This window comes from Erithacus rubecula, assembly GCF_903797595.1.
Source record: "Erithacus rubecula genome assembly, chromosome: 2".
Lineage (NCBI taxonomy): Eukaryota > Metazoa > Chordata > Aves > Passeriformes > Muscicapidae > Erithacus > Erithacus rubecula.
The window spans coordinates 52,434,253-52,456,180 of record NC_136685.1 but is presented as its reverse complement, the minus strand read 5'-3'; the positions used below and the strand labels follow the sequence as shown (position 1 = coordinate 52,456,180).

Genomic DNA, 21,928 nt, shown 5'->3' with positions numbered 1-21,928 from the left:
GCACTGTGAATGATACATGTTGGCTCTGCAAGGAAATGAGTAATGGCAAAATAGATGTGAAACACAGAACAAAAAGAAAGGGACAAGCCTGTAATTCATTTTATAAAACATAACCATCTTGCTAATACAAAAGCATCAGAGCTTCCAAGCTCCTTTTGAAAAATAACTGTTGAGTAGCTTGCTAACTTTGTTTCTGTTCAGTTTGTTTCATCTTCACTGAGAACATCAGCTCCAAAGCCCTGGACAGCTTAGGGGGTTAGCCCTGAAAGAAACAGTGGCCCACGCTTACCTCTACATTTAGCCTAATTTTAAATTCTTCCACAAAAGATGGGAAGCAAACTAAAGATTCTAATAATCTTTTTTCTTTAATATTATGTTTTATTCCAGATTCATTTCAGTGTCCCTTACTATTTAAAATCTTTGCATGATAATCTTGCTTGCAAAAATACTTTTTCTCCTTTATTCTTCCAAAAATGACTGAAAATCATGTGAAATTATTAGAACTGTACATACAATTTCCCTGTATATTTCCCCATTTTAACTTAATGTAAAGCTTTCTGAAAAGTTCAGTTCTTGTATACCAGCAAAAAATTAAACATTACTGCACTAAGAAGTAGTGTGTGACAGAATCTGATTTCTATTACTGTAGAATTTCCTATCTGAGTATTTCAGCTTATTAGGAAATTTATTTCCCAACAGTATTTGATTTGTTATCAGTTAAGTTACTAAATTTCGAATTTTAACAAGAACACACATTTTAATACCAGGGAGAGCTTCTTTCACATTTGATACACCTAGAGTCTCAGAAATGAAGGAGGTGACAGACTGTTTACTCATAAAGTGTTTCTCATAATCAAGAATGCAAATTACTAAATTGTAAAAGAAATTAAGACATAACTGAGTAAACAAATTAATAATAAGCTGTATTTAACACAACTATACTTCCTCTTCATGAACAATGTATACATATCAATATGTTATCTGTGCATAGAAGTTGTCATCTGGTACAATCTGTTCTATTCCAAGGGTAAAAATATCCAACTTTATAGGCCCAAAGGGATTAATCATTCTGGCGGAGACAATACAGCAACAGCCAAATAGAGAGTAGCTCCACAAGAAGCAGAGAAAACAATCTCAAATTACAATTTTATGTAGCAGCAGTTTTTTATTTAGCAGAGATTAACAAGCAGCCCAGCACACCAACAGGTGTTACTTATGCATCTCCCTTCTCCTATCAATTCATCAAAATAGGACCTGGCTGAACAGATTAAAAAACAAAGCAACAAAGCAAAAACCACCTTTTGCATTCATGACTATGGGGTGAGAAGAAAGCATGTGGATTGTGGTACTAAAAATCTTTGTGACTTCAGCTGGTATTTCAAAGTCATGCTAGCAAAAGCCAAGGATGTGACATTTAAAACATTAAAGCTTTGAAAAATCCAACCCATTTGGGCTCAAATTCCCTTTAATGGTGTCTCTTCTAGGCTGTAAAGGGATAAGCTTAGGGACTAATCATGCCCTTTTAACCTCCTGGTTGCCAATCAGCCTGTGGAAACAGGCCAAATTGTGCAAGCAGTTTGACAGCACAGAAAAGGAAAGGCAAGCTGCCCACAGGTCAGGCAAGGCAAGAGCACCAGGGTGGCAGCAGTAAGCAGAAAGTCCACTGCAGACATTAAAAGATGAGGTTCCCTAGATGTTGGCAGACCATGCAGCTGTATCAAACAGTCTGTTTTTGCTTTACAATAGAACCATGTTAAACAGTCAAATCATTGCAACCATAACTGAAAAATAAAAGCTTGCTATTAAGGACACATCTGACGTTAAATCTGAAGTCTGACAGTGATTCAATTATTTTAAAAATCTAGATCTGGCAGTGGTTTTCAAATCTGCATTGTACCGGTTGAAGCAAGACCACAGGGACCCAGCAGAATCTATGAAAGACAAATAGGCATGATATCAGAAATTTTTCATTGTCCTACTGTACAAATTAGGGAACTCTAACTAAGAAGAGAAAATGAATTTTTAAAACACAAGACCAGGCTTTAATGAGAGTTATGAGATCTCATTTTTACACTTTTTTTTTTAACCATACTGTGTCATTTTGAAGCACACACCTTTGCATCGTACAAAGGGTCACAGTTCCTCTCTGTCAAAGTGACTTGGATGCAAATTTCAGTTATGGCAGGTATTTAAAGGAGACACATTGAATCACAGTGGATATATCAAATATTTATTTGCACTCAAATTCCTTCTGTTTCATCGGTAAACCTGGACCATGGCACTCCCAATTATGATCATTATGACAGTCCACTGCCTTGTATTAAAGCATAGCAAGGAAAATACAAGTATGCTTGTGAGTAACCTAACTCCCTAACCTAGCTTTCCTCAAGCTCTTACATTAAGTGTCTGCATAACAACTCAGTGGAAAGATCATAAAACTACACCAAATCACAGCTACTACAATAAGAAAGCCTTGATTCCCCACTATTATTTGGAGAGGGGGAAATGAGACCCATACCAAACCACCAAACTAGTCTAATAAAGTTATACTAAATTACTATTAATTAATTCGCTCAACTGGACAGGGACCAGATCTTTCTTACAGAGATACAACTGATCAACACCCAAGTCTTCACAAGTACTCACTTTCTGTTGGCAGTAATTCAAAAAACTCTTTAGAATCTTTTTCTCTGCTTCAAAGGGAGAAAGTTCCTTCCTTTATCCAGTTTGCACCTCTTGTGAGTGTCCTTGTCTTGTGTCCTAAGATCATCTGCTAGGTTCTGGCTTCTTGATCCTGCCTCTGTAGGTACTGGGGTTGTTGCTTTGTCCTCCCAGAGCTGCCTCCTCTCCAGGGCTGAATCTGCCCCTTCTCAGCTCAGCCTGCTCTCACAAGACAGCTCCAGGTCCTGGCTTCCCTGGGGCCCCATGCCAAACTTGCTCAGGTCTGCAAACATCTTCCTTCACACTTTATTAACATGAAACTCCATTGTTTGAAACCACCTGGGCTTTTATTTGGCTCTAAACTAACATGAAATAATAAAGCAATAACTAGGGAATTTGAACTAAAAAATGCAAACTTAAAAATACTGATAAATATAATTGCAGGATAAGTTAGGGTGCCTGTTACTCAGATTTGGGGAGTGCTGTGACTCCCTACTTTAAATCACAGTGAAAAAAATCTCTTTTGAATTACTTCATCACTTACCATATCTGCCACATACATTAATTATGCCAACTATTATGCCAAGGTCAAATGTAAGGTGAACACTCAGCAATACTGCATAAAGATGAATGCCTGAGCTGCTTATCCTCTTTGCTATTATTTCTCCTTCAGCCTGATCCTTTCAGTGGGTCATATATTGTAATTCTGTGCAAAATCAGCAACATTCAATATTGGCAGCATTACACAGAGCTCGTTAGCTGCTCACAAAAGCACAGAACACACATCAAAGAGAGAAAGAAGGAACCTGAGTTTCTATATTTTGTTTTCAAGATGCTGCTCTATGACTTGTCCTAGATTTGGTCTGCCAGCTTTTGCCTGGCCCAGTTGAACTCACTTTTAAATTTGTTCCATCCACAACTATGTCTCTGGCACACTGCAGTAGATCAGGTGTGAGTCTAGACAAGTAGTGGATTTTACCAATGTAAAACTCACAAAACATGGTCTCCTATGCCTAGAACAGCTCCCCAGTCGTTATACAGTGAGCAAACATGTTCTCAGGTCACAAAACATCTGTCTCAGAGTAAACCCACCTGTCCCACCACAGTCATGTGTAATGTCCCGAAATTCCCAGCTGTCTGTCTCTCTCTATCTGAAACCAATTCAGTTAAAGTCCTAGATGATGAACTAAAGAAACACAAGGTCTCAGGCACTGCATGTGCTTATTCATGGAATGCTTACCTAACCCCTCTATCCTTTTTATTAAATTACCAGTAAATTCAGAGTTGTAACCTGTTTTCGGAAATGTGCACCTATAACTTCTTCACTTATGCATAAAAATTTCCACTTCCTATGCACAGATACATCACATCTTGTTCCATAATCTATTACAGAACTACAGCAAAAAGCAAGGAGCTAAAAAAAACTGGGGAAACAAAATGGCAAGTAGCTTTATAAGATTTGAAGAAAAGTTGCTTAAAATGTGGTTGATAAATAATGTTTTTTAATTTTCTTCTTAGAAGGAAAGAAAAACCCCTTAAAATATGCACATAGTAAAATAAAAACTGGATAACAAGGTTTTACTGTTTCTTTTACTTGCTTTCCTTATTCTGTTTGTCAGAGTCTTTCTGCTAAAAAACAGCTAGGATTTTTTTAGCCTAAACTGAGCAAGGTGGTAACTGCCCTTTATGACTGAAGTGACAAAATCTGTTTCCAAGCTATTTTAGCACTTTAGTTTGTGCAAACCCATTTTCTAGTGAAAATCAGTACTACAAATGGAAGCAGTTATTGGGTATTTAGCCAAATATTCATAATTATTTTAGATACTTCTATCCACTCAGATTATTAGTGTTCATATTCTGGTTTACAGAAATTCTGGTTTATATATGTCTACAGGTGAGAGAAGTAACCTATTTTAAACCTTTTATGCCATGCAATCTGTCACTTTCAGTATCAACAGAAAGTAAAGTATTTTGTTGAAAATAATCACATTATAAGCACAATCTAATTTAAAACATGTAAAAGAAGTGTGTGGATATTTATGCATTTGTTTTAATTTAGGGTTTTTTTTTTAGTTTTTATCTTTTAGACGTCACCAAGGGAAAAAAAAGAGCTTCTTTTAAAAGAAAGTGAAAATTATGATGTAATACTATAGCCTATCACTCTTAAAACTGAAATCCAAAATGCACAGAACTAATCTAAATTCTAAAGCAATGTAGATCAGAGACCAGTTATCAACCACAAGTCATGAAATAGATTTTTTAAAGGTCTCTGGATGTTTCTGAAAAACTTAAAAGGAGACTAAAAGATATGTTCTCTGCCATCTACTGCAAAGGAAAAGCACGACTAAACACTCCAGGGTTCAGCACACCAGAAAAACTCAGTTTGCTAATAAAAAGCAAGCATGAAACAAGGTTGGAAATGCTAGGAAATACCTTAATTTTCAAGCACTAGTATTGCTGGTTTTTCAATTCTTACACATAAAATTTTCAATAAGACAGGGACTGGCACTTGGTGTGGAGGTAAAAGCACAGCAATGCTGGGGTACTCTGGCTACTGTTTTATGCTCATCCAGCTTAACTAGTAAAAGGTTAATTGATTTAATCAGTGGCAAATCTCCAGCCTGGACACACACCTAATGTTGAAAGTGAGCAGCTCTCAAGACCAAACACCAAACAAATGTCTTTATCTGCACTACATGCTCCATTAATAAAGTTAATTGGCAGTTTCTAACAATTGTGATTTCTCACTGCATACAAATTCAATGACTGTAAGACCAAATAGTATCAGGAACAAAATGGAGTAGAAGGCTTAAGTAATACCTATATTAGATATGAAATCAACTCTATTTGCTCCACAGCTAAGATGTTTGAGAAACACTTTCACCCTGACCTAGAAAATACTTTCTGTTCTATAAAACATGCAAACACAAAGGAGCAGGAGTTAGCATGCTGTGTCTACTGTCAAAAGACCTAGCACCATTTTTTTAAACATAAATAATGCAAGAGCCTAACTCTGAATAGTACTTAGTTATCTATAATGTGTAGTGGTGTTAGAAGACCTCAGTGCATGACAGAGGTACAAAAATTACATTAAGTGCTGCTCAACAGAACTTAAGGACCTAGGACCACAAAAAGTAACTGCAAAAGCCACAGCCCTAGCCCTGCTACTTGTTGGCAGTGTAATTTTAAATTACTGGCCCAGATACTTGTCCAGGAATGCATGTGTCCCAAGTGCCAGGCCCCTCCACCAGCAGGAGACTTTTTTCCATGTCATTAGTAAAGTCCATGCAAGGGGTCTTTAGAAGGAGAACTGGAATTTGGGGTCCCTGAACACCCCAGCCACAAGGTGAGTGTTTATATGGCCAAGAGAAACGTTTACCATGGCACAACTGTGGCCCTAAGCTATCACTACACTCACCTTGTCTGCCATTTCCTTCTGAAATCTCTTCTGAAAACACAGGTCAGTGTTAGGGTGTCTTTTACACTGAATGCCTTCATGCAAGTTAATCTACTCTGCCAAGCAGCAACACAAATCAGCCCCTCCTAAGGTCTCTGCTGTTATAGCTAACAAGGTCACAGTACCTGAGCTGTCACATTTAAAGACAGTTCCAGCATCTCAACAGTAATTTTTGGTGATTCAGAGATACAGGTGCACTCTCAATTACAATACCATTATATTAGTTCACAGGGGCAGAAAAAATCAGTGTATGAGGTTTAGGTTATTTATTCTATGTTAGCAAATAATTTTTTTCAAAGGCTATCATTATATCATAGCTATTATTAGGCTGTTAATAATGGAGTGAAAATTTTCTAGGGTCTAAAGAATCCCACAAAAATAAGCAAACTGGTTAGTATTATGCTATTTCCAGTATGTCAACAATAGTTTCAAATACCAAATACAAAAAAGGGACAGTCTATCACTATTTCATAGAGAATGGAAAGCATAATTCAAAAATACTTCTGGAATACCACAGTCAAACTTTTTTGTCCATTTATGGATGACAGAAAAATAAATTATTATTAAATTAACAGTAAAACTCAATTATGTCTTCAACTGCAGACTACAATGATCCTGCCAGACATCCACATGGGGGCATCAGTAGAACCTATAAGCATCCACACTGCTCCCAGCCTGCTGATGGGTAAACACAAGTTACAAAGCACACACAAGAGCAGCAGTTTCAAGACACATATGAATATTTTACATGTATAAAACAACAGAAATGTCAATATGAGGCCACATCTGTTCCACCAATTAACCATCACAATTTCTTCCGTAATTGTAACCAGCTCCATTATCACTTTCCTTATAATAACCACTCTCTTTGTAGGACCCAAAACTAAGGGTACTATGAACAGGAGGAACCCACTGGGAGCAAAGTAACCTACAAGCAGTGAGACACTAAGAGAAATATGCTGAAACACTGTGGGACAAATTAATGGAACTGAATCTTAAGCTTTGGTAGCAGAATTCACTTACACAGGATACATGACTTCCATAGTAACTCCCTTCTTTTTTTTACCATCAAAAATCTGTGAAAATTATTGGAGGTTAAAGCCAAACAATTCCTTGGTAGTACACGAAGAAAGGCCAGCCAAACAGAACAGAATAACTGCTACCTCCTCACATCTACTTGCCTCCAGAATGCCCAAGTATTGTTCACTCAGGGGACTTCACGTACAGCACATAACTTGTGACCCTTAGAAGGTGTGCCTCCCTCTCCTCAGACACCTACACTCCATACTGCTGCCCTACATTTTAAACATACACGGCTCATCCATGGGGCTGAGTCCCCTGAAATACGGCTGAATTGCTCTTACTTCATTTTACCTCTACAAATCAGCATATGCCTGTCCTGCTATTTTGCAGAAAACCACCTCCCTCCAGTTGTTCCAGTCAGAATGAGTTCCTAATAGAGAGTTTGTGGAACAGTAGGCTGCCAGGCCTTAGGAAAATGAGAATATTGCTAGCACATAAGGATTGATAATCAGTAGTGCTACCTAAGACGTGGTGCCCTAGTTAAAGACCTATTAATGGATGCACTGCTGATAGCATGCTGGCTTATCTGGTGTGTGCATTTTCACTGCTCTCCATTTGTAAAGCCTATATATCTGTGTTTTAACATACTTGACCTACCCTGTAATTGCCCATGTAATTTAAAACATGATCTCAGTTGACTCATGTGATCATGACAGATGTCAACACTGACTGATGCCAGGTAATATCTTAATTCAGAAGGAAAAGCAAACTATTATTAGTGTGTATTATAGGTTGCAATTTCTTCACAAAGACTTGCAGTAATTTTTTCGCTCCTTGAGGTCCTAATTTACTTTATTGTTACATCATCTCATGCCATTAATATTTTACCTACTTTTCTTTAGCGTGGATATAGTCATTGTTAATTAAAAGAGATAAATATCTGTTTAATGAATATTCTCCTGACTTACACAAAGCCAGTATAATGTTCAGAATCAAGCACTTACAAATTAGGCACATTTAAACTAAAATTAATGCATAACCATGATTATTTGAGGCACCTTGTTAAAAACTGTTGATGTGTATACAAGTATAGACAGCACAGACAATTAAGAGATGATTCCAACGAGAAGTTAAAAGTCCAAAAGACAGAAAACAAAGTCAAGTTTCTCAAGTGTAAAATTTATATTTCTGGCTTTAGAATCTTCCCAGATAATCACAGAGCATTTCTAGCTATCAGACAGTCTGGTATGTCTAAACATTTAGCCAAATTTCTGAACGCATTGCTGAGGAGAAAAGAAAGTATGAGCCAGCAAAACTTAGCAGACTACTGAATGATAACAGATACATTATGGGTTACTCTTTGTTCTTTCAAGAAACTACTACAAAACTGCCAACTCCATGTAAAAAACAGGATGAAGAAATGGGGAGATTAAGCTGAAAGCGTAGCTACAGGAAGCTGACAGCAGTTCACCACAAAGGTTTCAGTTCAGAGTGTAGGGGAAAGAGTGAAATACAGTAACACCAGTTAATTGCTTTTTCAGTGGAAGGCTAGCAACACGTTGCCAAATTACTTAAAATAGATTTTTTTTAGGCAGTTAAAGAAACAAGGAAAAGTAACACTAAAATTATCTATGCATATTTGAAGGTGCTCACTAAAATTCACAGAAAATATAGAGAATACTTTTTAACAAATCTTTATTTATGATTCCTCTTTTCTCACAGTTGTGCTCAAAGGTCACAATTCAATGCACGTTCCTCCTAGAGGAAATATAGCAGCAATGCTAATGTAAGTATGGAGCAAGAGGCAGCTTTAAAATATAGCAGACATTATGGAACAGTTGGGACTGTCCAGATTAGTACAACCAGAGCATGCCTGAAGTGTAACCAGTCTCCACTTTTGTGACATACTGTCATAATGTGAGGATTTGAACACAGATACTAATCTCTTTCACTTCCTTATGAAAACCTCAAGGACTTTGATTTTGCAGAAAAGGCACTTCCTAGAAAACTAAAACTGTGCCCAAGAATTAGCAGAGCAAATATCAAAAGGAAAAAGTTCTGTACAACTGAGCTGATGAACTGAGCTTGACATTTGAAGTAGTGGCTGATAGAGCTGCAGACATTGCAGACAAAATGAATAAAGAAGTAGAGAAGCATGCAGAAAGATGAACCAGATCATGCAACCATGCACAAACAGCCTGGAGTGTCAGAGATAGAATGTAATTTAACCAAGGCAAATGCCAAAAAAATTAAGATAACAAATGCAAACATGCTTGAAAGCAAGGAAAAAATCAAACCAACAAAGATACCTATGCAAGCAATGAAAAAACATGACAGATGATAATAAAATCAAAAGGGAAAGTAAAAAAAGCATCTGGTTATGAGAACTGTTTGATTTGTAGGAAATACGTAAGGTCTGTGGGAGTTAACTAGTCAGATACACTTGCAGCTTCTGGCAGATTTGGCAGCTGATCACATCCTCCAAGTTCAGCTGGAGGACAAGATTTTACAGAACACGATTCTCCTTTTCCTTTCCCATCACATCACTGTTCTTCTATAGAAAGGATCTACCATCACCTGCCCAGAGGCCAAAATAATCACTTCACTGGTGCTTTATTTAGGCTTCTCATTTAGGCTTCTCATTTACTCTTTCATTTTCCTTATCCTAGGGCATCGGTAAGACACCAGCAAGAAGCAACAAGGCTTCCTGCAGTCCTTTTACAAGTCATGGCCTGTTCTGTGCTTGTTCAGTACAGCCAGCTAGCACAGCCACCATCAGACAGAGTGGGTCATAAGCCCCCTAGCCTCTGACACACCACCAGGCTGCCCTGAAACACATGCAGGTGGCCCCTCAGGCTGCCTTGATATCCCAGGGTGTGGTTCTAAGAGAGGCACATCCCAACTGAGAGCATTCTAGGTTCCTGCCAACACTGATGATCCTGCCTTTCAAATAACTGTGAATTTGAGAAAAGGTTCAACACAAGCCTTTGGCAATTTTTCACAGCTGAGTTGATGAGTGGGTGAAAGAATGGGTCAGAACAGAGGGCACTCACAACATTTCTGCTGTAGCCACTGAAAGCTAAATTCAGAAGTTGCCTACAACATAATTTGAAATATAATTCCTGTACTGTATGAAAACGGGATAGACCATTTGGTATTTTTGTTGTTGTTAATACTGGAAAATATCTATTTGTTGCAATGTTTTATTCAGGATCTGTGAAAGATCCTGCTGCAAATTGCAACCTTGAACATCCTGAGCACTTCAGATTGGCTCAAAGCTGTGTCTAGATGTTTTATGTGGACAGTCCACCCTATATAGTTCCAAGTCACATTTTCCAAGCTATAGAAAGATGCTTGTATAGTAGACCTCTATTACCTTCTTACTGATAACATGTGGCAGCTTTGTGCCACTCAGACTGAAGGAGCCTTCCCCATCCCAGGAACAGTCAGTGACAACACTGACCCTGATGGCTTCCCAAGGGCTGTTACTACATGCCTTTGCTGTAATAGGAGCACAACATTCAGCTCAGCACTGCCAGACATGCTGAAAGGAGGGAGACAATACCAGGAACTGCTTTATTTAAGATGACTTAAATATCCAAACACAAACCAAACTGCTGTGTACTTTTCCTAACTTTTCAGCTCATAATAGATATGTAGACCTAGAAATTAAGCCTGAAAAATCCCCATCTCAGCAGCAAAATAATGTACCAATTTTGCAGGAAGTTTGTGTGTGCACATTATAAGGAGCCAGGACCCGAAAGATAAACCCAGATGCATCTGCCTGCTTTGGGACTAGTGAGACAGATCTCTAAACCAGCCTGGAAGAAATTACTACTTCTCCAGCTTTTAAGTCTTCCCAAAGAAGACTTCTGTGCATGAAAAATCTTTCTTGATAAAATATTGTCACTTATATTGAAAACATTATAGAAATATGAGTAAAGAACATTTCTGTTATCATTAAAGATTCACAGAACAGCTTGGGCTGAAGTGACCTTAAAGATCTAGTTCCAACCACCCTGCTGTGGACAGGGACACCTTCCAGTAGATTAAGGTGCTCAAAGCCCAACCAACCCAGCTTTGAACAGTCCCAGGGATAGTGAATCTACAATTTCTCTGAACAACCAGTTCCAGAACCCCACTATCCTCATAGTAAATTATTTCTTCCTTATATCTAATCTAAACCCATCCTCTTTCAGTTTAATGCAATCTCCCCTTGCCCTACCACTACATGCCCTAAAAAGTCCCTCTCCTGCTCTTCTGTAGGTCCCATTTAGGTACTGAAGGCTCCCCAGATCCCCCTCTTCTCTCAGCTTGCATTTATTGCAGAGGTGCTCCAATTCTCTGACCATCTTTGCAGCCTCCTCTGGACTCATTCCAACAGGTCATTAATCATTAACAGATGTTAATGACATCACCATCATCATCCCCTGGTGCCATAAATACCCCATGTGATCCTGCTCACAGAGGATCAGTATCTGTAAGAAGATTCTAATTTTCTTTTCATGTGAAGTATGATATAGATCATGCAACTCCTAAAGCAGGACCATGGTGTCACATAAACTGCTTTCAGAGTTGCTGGGACACCCATGTCACTCTAAAAGCCACAAGTCCTGCAAGCTCTGAAAGCTGGCCAGAAATTAAGATATAAACGTGCCTTATTTTATTAGCTTGAAAATGTGTAATCCATGCATGATGCAAAAATTCATGCATGCTACAGCACCATACTACTTTTCTATTCTATTCTATTCTATTCTATTCTATTCTATTCTATTCTATTCTATTCTATTCTATTCTATTCTATTCTATTCTATTCTATTCTATTCTACTGTTGTTACACTCATAAATAAGTATAGTATAGCAAGTGTCAAAAAACTCTAATTGCATCACACCACCATGTAACACTTGTTCTGAAAAAACAGTACTGAAGGACATTGGTGAAGCACAGCAGAGCCCACAGAATATTTGTATGAAACCTTTAATTTTCCAGCACTTCCTGATTATCTTCTGATTCGAGCTGTGTGACCCAGCTGAGCATTAACATTGATTTTTTGATTTAATTACTGACACTCTGGCTTGGAGAGCAGTGACATGGTGAAATTCAAATGAATAGGGCTTGCCCTGGCCTCCTCCTAATACATGCTGTGCTGATTAATCCAATCCTGTTCTGATTTTCTGCATGCACAATACGTTTATCCATTCCCATTCCTTCACAATGAGTGCTGTTCACAATTTGCATCCCTGATTTACCACTGATTAACCATATGCCCCACATCAGCTTTGTGTACTTCACTGAAACCGTTATCACTGAAACCTGTTGCTGTAAAAGTAAGAACAAGGCAAAGGGAGGGCAGGCAGGAACTCAACCTGTGTTCTGAGGAAGGATTTACAGATTTAGATTTGTATAGGCTGCAAAAGGCATATATTCTTCACATCTTTATTCTTATCCCTTTCTCTCGACAGCACTGTGGTTGCATTACAGCTCAGTTGTTAAGAACCTTTATTTCATCAATAAAGTAAGTAGATTAAATCCATCCAGTGCCAACTCTACTGGCTCATGGAAGGGGTGAGAGAGATGCTATTCTGAGCTAAAAAGTACTCAGTCTTACTGTAAAATTATAATCAGATCCCCACCATACCAAAACCTATTCTTAGTCAATATCACAATGAAGTCATGTTCAGGAACATAGCTATAAAATGATATCATATATATAAAAATTACATCATCATCAGATTATCACCTGTAGAATTTAACCACTTCCTAAATTTAACCAATTCCTAAATTCCTCTATTTGGAACAATTAATGCACAAAAAAAGCTGAGGGCAAAATCTTGAAAAGTGATTCAGAACCTTTTTCAGAAATTACCTAGGAATCTTCATTCAAAATGGAAAATTAGTTCCCAAATTACTTATGAGTTTATGAGAGTTTTACCCTTGGAAACTGGAGGGTTTGAACCTACAGTTACAAAAATGTTCTTTAAGCATTTGAGTATTAGATCTTCCCAGATTCAATCTGTTAACTGAGCCATGGATCTTTCTCTCTGATCCTACAACACAGTCTTCAAATTCCTATTTAGTAATCACCAAGAAATTAAGTTATAACTGTTTCCCTAGGGCAGCTGTTCCTTCCTTGTTTCTGCCTTTTTCTCCCCATATGTCAGCCTTATAAAAAATTGGATTATAGATTTTCAGACAAGCTTTTAACTGATGAATTCCCACCTTTGCTGCCTGTAGATCTAGAGGGCTTTACTGCCTAACAGACTTTGTCAATGCAAAAATAAGAAAAACCATATCAAACAAGAATACCAATGTCATGCTGTTCACTTCCCTAATGTGTTTATAAGAATCGCCCTGTCATTAATTTTGGGACAAAATCTTCGCATTTTTCACTCTTCCTTTCAACAGTCCAGTCTGCTTGATTTACCAGTCTTTTGCTGAAAGGATTTAATTATAAAGTCTTTCAATTCTGCTCTTTGAAGAAATGCTTCCTTGTAGTTCACAGCCAACCTGTGATATTCTGAAGAGCCTTCTGTGGAAAATTACAGTGGAGGGGGAAAAAGAATAATATATCATAAATCTACATAGCAAACAATATTTATTGTAACATATTGCTATCATATATAGGCAGTGGGAATAGTTAATTCAAAAGATCTCGTCAGCAGTGTAGATAATTTGTGGACTTAGCATCAAATGATCATCAAATGATTACACAAGTGCTACATCACTGAATATAACATGTATTCAAGACTGATTTGCTTACACAAACAGAAAATAAACATACTACTAGTGTAAAGAAATTACATAAGACTTTTTCCCCTAAATAGTCTGCCTTGCTGAAACACTGAGGCTGGCCCCTCAACACAGTCCTCTTCATAGGAATCACTTCACATACTACATTTAATATCCAACTCCTCAGAAAATATTTTGTTCTTTCTCTATACAAAATATAAAAAAAACATATGCTTTGCATCTTGTGAACATTCAGAATAACTTCTACAAATAGAGAATCATAGCACATCCTGAGTTGGAAGAGATCCAAGAATCATTGACAAGAATCACCGAGTCCAGCTCCTGGCCCTGCACAGGATTCCCCATGAGTCACACCATGTGTCTGAGAGCATTGTCCAAACTCTGTCAGGCTTGGCATGGTGACCACTTCCCTGGGGAGCCTGTTCCAGTGCCCAATCACCCTCTGAGTGACTAATCTTTTCCTAATACCCAACCTAAACCTCCTCTGGCACAACTTCAGCCCATTCCCTTGGGTCCTGTCACTGGTGATGAGAGTGAAGAGATTGGTGCCTGCCCCTCTGCTTCCCCTGGTAGGAAGATTTTGAAGCCTACAATAAGATCTCCCCTCAGTCTCTTCTCCAGGCTGAACAAAGTAACCACAGCCACTCTTCATAAGGCTTCCCCAGCTGAGTAACAATGTTTCTTTGATTACTTTAAAAATATTCCCTATTTAATGCTGTTCTTAAAGCAAATCTAAGATCAAGCCAATCTAAAATGTAATCTAAAATCGTTCTTATGAAAATCTCTTACTGCCATTCTAAATCCTGTTTCTCAGAGCCTTCTACTCCCAGCTGCAGCTGAGCAGCATAAATGGAATCCTGAAGAGCACAAGTCAATCTTATGTGGAGCAGCTTAGCGAGTTGGGGATTTTAGCCTGGAGCAAAGGATGCTCATCACTCTCTCTATAACTATCTGAAAGGGGCTGTAGTGTGCTGGGATGGGCCCCTTCCCCCAGGAAACGAGTGGCAGAATGAGAGGAAAAGGCCTCAAGTTGCACCAGGAAAGGTTTACATTGGATATCAGGAAAAACTTCCTCACCACGAGGATTGTCAGACATTGGAACTTCCCAGGGAAGTGTCTGAGTGACCAGCTGTGGAGGTATTTAAAAGATGTGAAGATGTGGCACCCAGGGACATGGCTTAGTGGTGGACTTGGCAGACTCAGGCTAATAGCTGGACTCCCACTTGGATGATCCTAAAGGTCTTTTCCAACCCAAACAATCCTGTGACTGAAGGGTATCTGAAGATGTCTGTGTTAGACTCTGCTCTCTATGGGACAGACACACTCACTGATCCACTGCTCTTTTACAAGCTGTGCAGGAGTCAGCAACTCTCGTTCAACAGGTTGTGTACATCCCCACCACTCACCTAATATGCATTCTCTCAATTAAATTATTCTCAATTCTGAATAATTTTTAGTTAACAGGTGATTTTTAAGTGTTTTCTGTTACTAGATACATTTCAGAAATTAAAGCAAATGCTTAATGAAGGTTGCTTTGACACTAATTAGTTAAATTCCTTGAAAATATGTAAAGCAAAACTTTTATTTCAGTTCTGGTCATTGCACAAAAGTGGTCTTATTGGAATCATCTTGAAGGACAGTTCCAAAACTGTGAGATCAGATTGCATACTGTACTCCTTGGGGGAACATTATTAAAACAAAAGAAAAACTCACAGCCAGTGAGATTTAGATGGACTGTTTGTGCTAAGCATAAACACAGATGTCTTCCTGAGTCACTGCCTGAATCCAGGCACCATAGATTAACAAAAATTAAATTCTCCTATCATCATAGACATAACACAGATAAAGAACCTACTGCTTACTCTTGCAAGCCAAATATCATATACTTAAGAGAATATCTGTTGCATAACAGCAGTGAATTTAATTAGTTTGTTTCAGTAGTGAATTTAATTATATTGTTTATCTGTGAACATTTATGCAAAGATATATATCTTCACATTTGCATCCTGACATGACTAATGAAAGTACAGTGTTTTGTCTGCAACTAATTTATTTTCACTTAATATGGCAATGACTGATTAATTTCATTTTCTGGTGTGGAGGCCATCCTGGAACACAGTCAATGTTCCTTCAGAACCTCTGAACTTAATTATCTCCTAATAGAAGGCGGAGAAATAGATACAATTTTTCTCTCTCCTTTTTTCTTTTCTTTATCTCAGAAATTACCTGCTGTGTTTCATATGATTTTTCAAAGATTTAAAGCTAAGCAAATGCTACTCTGATTGGTGCCCAATTCTCAACAAAAACTTTGCACTTGTAAGGCAAGTAAAATTAATTATGGAAATGTCTGTTGGGATTACATTTAGTGTAATTTATTTAAACTAAATTAGAAAAAAAAATCACCTACATTTATAGTTCTGGTCCTACATTTTTAAACTGCATATAAAACTACGCTTGGCTTCTGTGGAAGTTTTAGATGTGAAAAGAATACAAAATTATATTAAAGGATATGGGCCATTTATTTAAGAGTTTGACTCCATGATCCTTGTGGCTCCCTTCCAACTTATCCTGTGAATTTGTGAATCTGTGATATTAAGTCACTCCTCCCATAAGAAATAGTAGTATGAATATCAAATAACTACACTGAAGAGATCTTGGATTCTGAGAACACAGATTTACAGATGTCTCCTCTCAGTATGGAGCAAAAGTAGGTCTTTTCATTCAATTTCTAATTGTTTCAGCTTTCCAAGACTTCTTACATCATTGCCAAAACATTTTTCCATTCCATTATGGAATGTAATCTCAAATTCTGATACATGACTGAAAAATAATAAGTCAAGTATGACGGCTGAGTCACAAAAATCAAGATGGCTGTGACACCACTGCATGAAATTCTAATTACTGACACGAATTATAAAATTTGCACTGACTTATACAAGGACAGACCTTCTCTTGTCAAATAAAAGATTATTGTGTGGACATTCTGACACTCTCCTTTCACATACACTACCATATTCTGGAAGCTACACAAATGTGGGGAACATCACACAGAAAATGAGAAAATACAGCATGTAAGAAGAAATTTTTTCTAACAGGGCTAGCTTTCCAATAAATTTCCAATAAAATATTATTTCTAGTGGACACCCAGGTACCTGTGCACCAACTCAGCATTGTGAATTTTTAGTTGCCCAGGCCTGGTACCCCAGGAGTGATTGTAAAAGTGGTACAATATGGAGAATTCTTTAGATGTGAATATAAATAGCTTTTATCTTAGCAAAATCTTAAGCAAGCAAAACTAGTCCTGGGTCAAACAACTTTTTTTTCTGTGTGTCATTACCAGTTTAAAAAATTAGTTTTCAGAACAAATTTAAATACTCCCTTTGTGAGGAGAAAAAAATTTCACTTTCCAAACCCTCAAAAAATATTTTGGTTGTTTCAGCTTTTGTTTTCAATTTTTATTACTTTAGCAAAACCTGTCTGTTCAATGTGGTATGGAAGCCCATACAGGGATCATGAGCTTTTTAATCTCTACAGAATCTTCTGCAAACATTTAATCAGCAAAACTGCTCTTCTGATATGCATGTAGTATATCCTCAATTTTAGCTCCATTCTATTCTGAATTTACAACAACGATTAAATAAAAGCCTGATGTAAAGAAACTTTACAGCAACTCTTCTTTCATATTATTGGCAATAATATGAGTTGGAATGAACTGCTTCACACGTAAAAGTGATTTCTTTAACCAAAATATTTCAGGTACAGAATGAGTCATAAATCACACAACTTCTGCCAAAACAAAGACACATTTCATATAGAACTGAAATTCATCTGATTAAAAAAATATCTGTTTATAAAATGTGATTCTGATCTCCACATATTACACAGCTTGTAAGAAACTTTTAAACAATGCTCACACCATTTTTAGAATCATACATTACCACCTGTCACAGACTGCAGCCAGGCTTGCCCCCTGAGGTTTTCCAAATTTTTGTCTTTGCTACAGAACATCCTACAAGCTTGCCAAGAGCTAAAAAGCTGCTGCCCAAATAGAGTAGATTTATTAGAAAAGCTGAAGATGTTTATTGCAGTGACCAGTTATTTTCCTTTAATGTATGCCATTGTTCTCCCACTGAAATGTACTTTTGGTTGCCAAAACTTTTACATATTCCTGCTTGCTGGGTTTTATGAAGAACGGATTTGTAAACAGTAGCTGCAAAGCTATTTTAAATCAGGAAGCTCCACCAAATAGATATTCTCTAAGGGTGATGGAGTTTATGAACTTTATTTTCACTGCAGTATTTTGTCAGACAACATAGTACTTATGGAAGATGGAAGCTCAGCCAGGAAAACTTCCTTGCACGATTTTTAGTATCCTGTTGCATCTTCCTCTCTGCCAGGCAAAAGACCACACATATCCTTCCAACTGCTGCCTGGGGACTTCTGAGCAGCATTCATTTTACTTTCATTGAAGTGACCCCTTTGTCCCCTCTTTGGGGCTCCCTGCCTGGTATCACACATGGGAGGATAAGCAGAGAAACAGAACAGATGGTGGCAACAGATGCCATTGCTCATCACAGGTGAAAGGCCATGGCTAAATTCACCATCCCACAACTCCCATGTTTCCCTCAGTCCCCCCACCTCACATATTGCTACAAATACATCATCAGGAGAGAAAGTTGGTTACACTGCATCCTCAGGCAGAATCTTCCAATTCACAGCAAGGCCAGTACCTTGTTGAAGCTTTGAGTCCATGTTTAGAATTTAAGCATAGCTAATTAAAATAAAACCAAACCTACAAGCACTTTCTACTCCCGGTTTTACTTGTTGCAGGAACAACTGAGAGCAACTAGCAAAAGGACACATTTTTTCTTAACTTTTTATATCTGCCAAAATTTTTGCACAGTAGGTTCTCTTTTTCATGTGGTCATTTTGACTGTTATTTGTAAGAGGTTTATTATACAGAAAACAGAGATAAATGTGATAACATATTTGGGAGCACTCACAAATCTAGCATTTGAAACTCACATTAGGCACTGATTTCTACTGTACATTGTCTCCCTTACTACTTCTTAATACACAAATAATACATATTGAAGGTAAAAGCACTTTGGAAGTACTTGCACTGTCCTAACAGCCAGCTTTAAAATTGACAATGAAAAAAAAAATGCTTATATCTCCTGGGAAAAGACTTCATGATTACTGCATGATGCCATCCGCTAAAAGGCAAATACTAAATTCCATTTTCCAGTCAAAATGCCTAGGAGAGACTAAAAGCAAAGAAGAGGGCAAGCCTTAGCAGCCATAGTTCACCTAGTAAAATATTCATATTCTACATCAGGGATTTTCAAACTTCTGATGTTTGAGACACCTAAAAATTTTCAATGCAACCTCCTCTAGAGTTTATACAAACTTTTTTCCTTATCTTTCCTAAGTGTCATTGCTCACAGACCCAGCCCCATTAATTTTCCATGCATTCCAAAGATAACATGCTGAAAGCCACAATCAGAAATTCAGCAGCCAAATGAACCATATTTTAAAGGTGAAAATAAATAGGTTTAGAATACAAATTTGTGAGGAAAAATTAAAGCAGGGGCAGGGAAAGAAAAAAACCACATACTTGGAATTTCTTTACTGCATGTCAGAACAATTTCATAGAGGTGTTCAGACACTGCAGCAAAAAACTTCTCAGGGCCAGATCCAACTGTCCTCACCCCACAGTAAGGTGAGATCTCCAAACCTCTTGGAGCCATGATGGACTGCTACTGAAAGTCAATGGCAAGTCTCATGTCAGCTCCAGAAAGCAGAACTGGCAGTGATCAAATGTCTCTCCCATCACCATTATATCTCCATCAAATAACTCCTTAAATCTCCATGTCTGTTATTTTAACAGCCAGATGTCTTAAACAGGCACATGAGCTATGAAGCAGATCTTCCACAGATGGGTCCAGCTCCTCCATGCTGACTTTGACTGAATCCTGCCCTCCCCACACTCCCTGCTAAGAAACCTTTGGCAGTTTCCAAGATAGTTGGTTTCCTACACCCAGAAGATGTTTCATTCACATGTAACTGTAGGAAGTGCTATGAGAAATTAAGTACAATCTCTGCAGTGTAAGAGTAAATATACCTGATCAGAAAAAAATAAAATAAAGAATTAGAAGAAACAAAAATCTCAGTATGAAGCCTTTACTCAAAGGAAGAAAGCATTCATACAATAACCTTGGATTAGCCCTAAAACCTAGAAATGAACGAGATGTCTGTCTCTGAAAATATTTGTCTTCCTGGTGCTCATTGAATTTTTGAAATACACAGTTACTTTTGCCCAAATGTTCATATTGTTAACTTACTCAATTCATCTGTATTGGTGCTAAAGTCATCATAACTTATCATTTTCTCTAGTCTCAGAATACAACATTCCACTTCATAATGCCACTTAGGCAACAAAGTAAAATATCCCTGAATGCTGTTTATCAAAATAGTAGCATCTGATAATGAATTCAAATACAGAACATCTGCTGCCATGCTGTCATAAAAATTCAGAGCTGCATTACAGACCTGTGGTCTACATTCTCTTGGGAAATCTGCTGAGGTGGGAAAAAAGAACCCCAGAAGACAGGCTAATAAATCTTCCCCCTGTAATAAAGGAATGAAGACAGACATGGCATCAACCTCGAGCTGAAATGCAGCCATGTTCTTGAACACAGGACAGAGATTTGCTGCCTGTAGTTGCAGCCATTCCTGCCATATAATCAGTACTTTGCTGGCTGGACTAGATGCTGTTGCTGTGACTCATCTGGGATATCACCACGCTGCAGGAGAAATCCTGCTGTGAACTACAGACTGTTCAATGTAGGAGTATTACAGTAGCTCACAGAAATTGTTCTGGGGCACTTACAGATGCCAAGATGCATTAGTTCTGTTACAAGCAGTTCAAGTGGAACAGACTGGAGCTACTCATTTGAGTAAGATTTTATTTACTGTTAGTACACATGAAAGAGTTAGGTCTTAGTGATGCTCTCTCTTTAAAAAAAAAGCAATTTCTAACACACAGTACACTGCAGATTATAAAATCCTTGAGGAGGTTTTGAGAACAAGTCCCACTAACTCTCTCTGCTCTTGGGTCTTTGTGCCTCTAGCTCTTCTTCATCCTATCAGCACTACATGCTTTCCTCATACACTTTCCTCAATCTTTCTCACTTTTTTCCTATTTAGGAAACAATTCTGGATTTCAGTTTTACTGGAAGGATTTTAAGATCTGAGATAGGGATCTGTTATGCCAAAAATTCTAGGAGCTGGCACCAACTAGTTCTTCAATCTAGTGCAATGTTTCTCACACTGAACTCAGTACAGCAGGCAACTGAAAATCCAGGAAACGGAATGAAAATATTTTTTACAAACCACACCAAAATTTAGCAAGATACAATGCTAATTAAGATTAAGAAACATACAGATAAGTTATGTTTACAAAGCTATTAAAATAGTGACTGGATCTGTTATTAATTAAAATGTTCTAGCTCCAGCTCAGCAGTGTTGAGTCCTGCCACCAAGGGAGGTGCACTTTGCACTGCTGCATCCAACTCCAAAACTTCTCAGTCTTGCAGTGCCTTTTGGAACAGCAGAATCAGATGTGCCAGGGTCAAAGTTACTGCAAGTTGCAGCAGAACATGAAAACACTTTGTTAATCTTCATTAGTGATTTATGCTTATATGCTAAAATATGACCTGTAGCAACTGAGGAGTTACCATGTGTTCACATCTGCTGTTCCGAAACAGGGATTTTGGCAAGCACGGGGATGGACAGCTGCAGGACTAACATCTTAAACGACCACTGCAAAACCTGCCACTGAACTGGGGTCAGAGACCAGGAACACTGTCTGACTAGCCAGATGCCTGCCCAGCCTTTGGGTAGGTTGAGAACAGATTACAGAGCTCAAGCTGTCACCAACACCACAGCCAGTTTGTGTAGGGCATGTGGAAAGCATCAACTTCATTAACTTTATCCAATCAAGGACCTCTTCAAGGGGATAGTAATCTGAGAGG

The 21,928-nt window shown here is 37.9% G+C and overlaps 1 protein-coding gene across 2 annotated transcripts in view; it reads right to left on the bottom strand.

Annotated features, from left to right (window-relative positions):
* TMEM200A (transmembrane protein 200A) overlaps nucleotides 1-21,928 on the bottom strand; it is a 53,270-nt gene that overhangs the window by 9,289 nt on the left and 22,053 nt on the right. Inside the window, exon 1 of one of the 2 annotated variants that reach the window (XM_079297750.1) lies at nucleotides 19,510-19,619. The exons of the other annotated variant lie outside the window; for it this stretch is intronic. The gene's annotated coding sequence lies outside the window, so the exon portion shown is untranslated. Of the gene's footprint in view, nucleotides 1-19,509; nucleotides 19,620-21,928 lie in introns of those variants that run through there. 2 annotated transcript variants of the gene reach the window in all.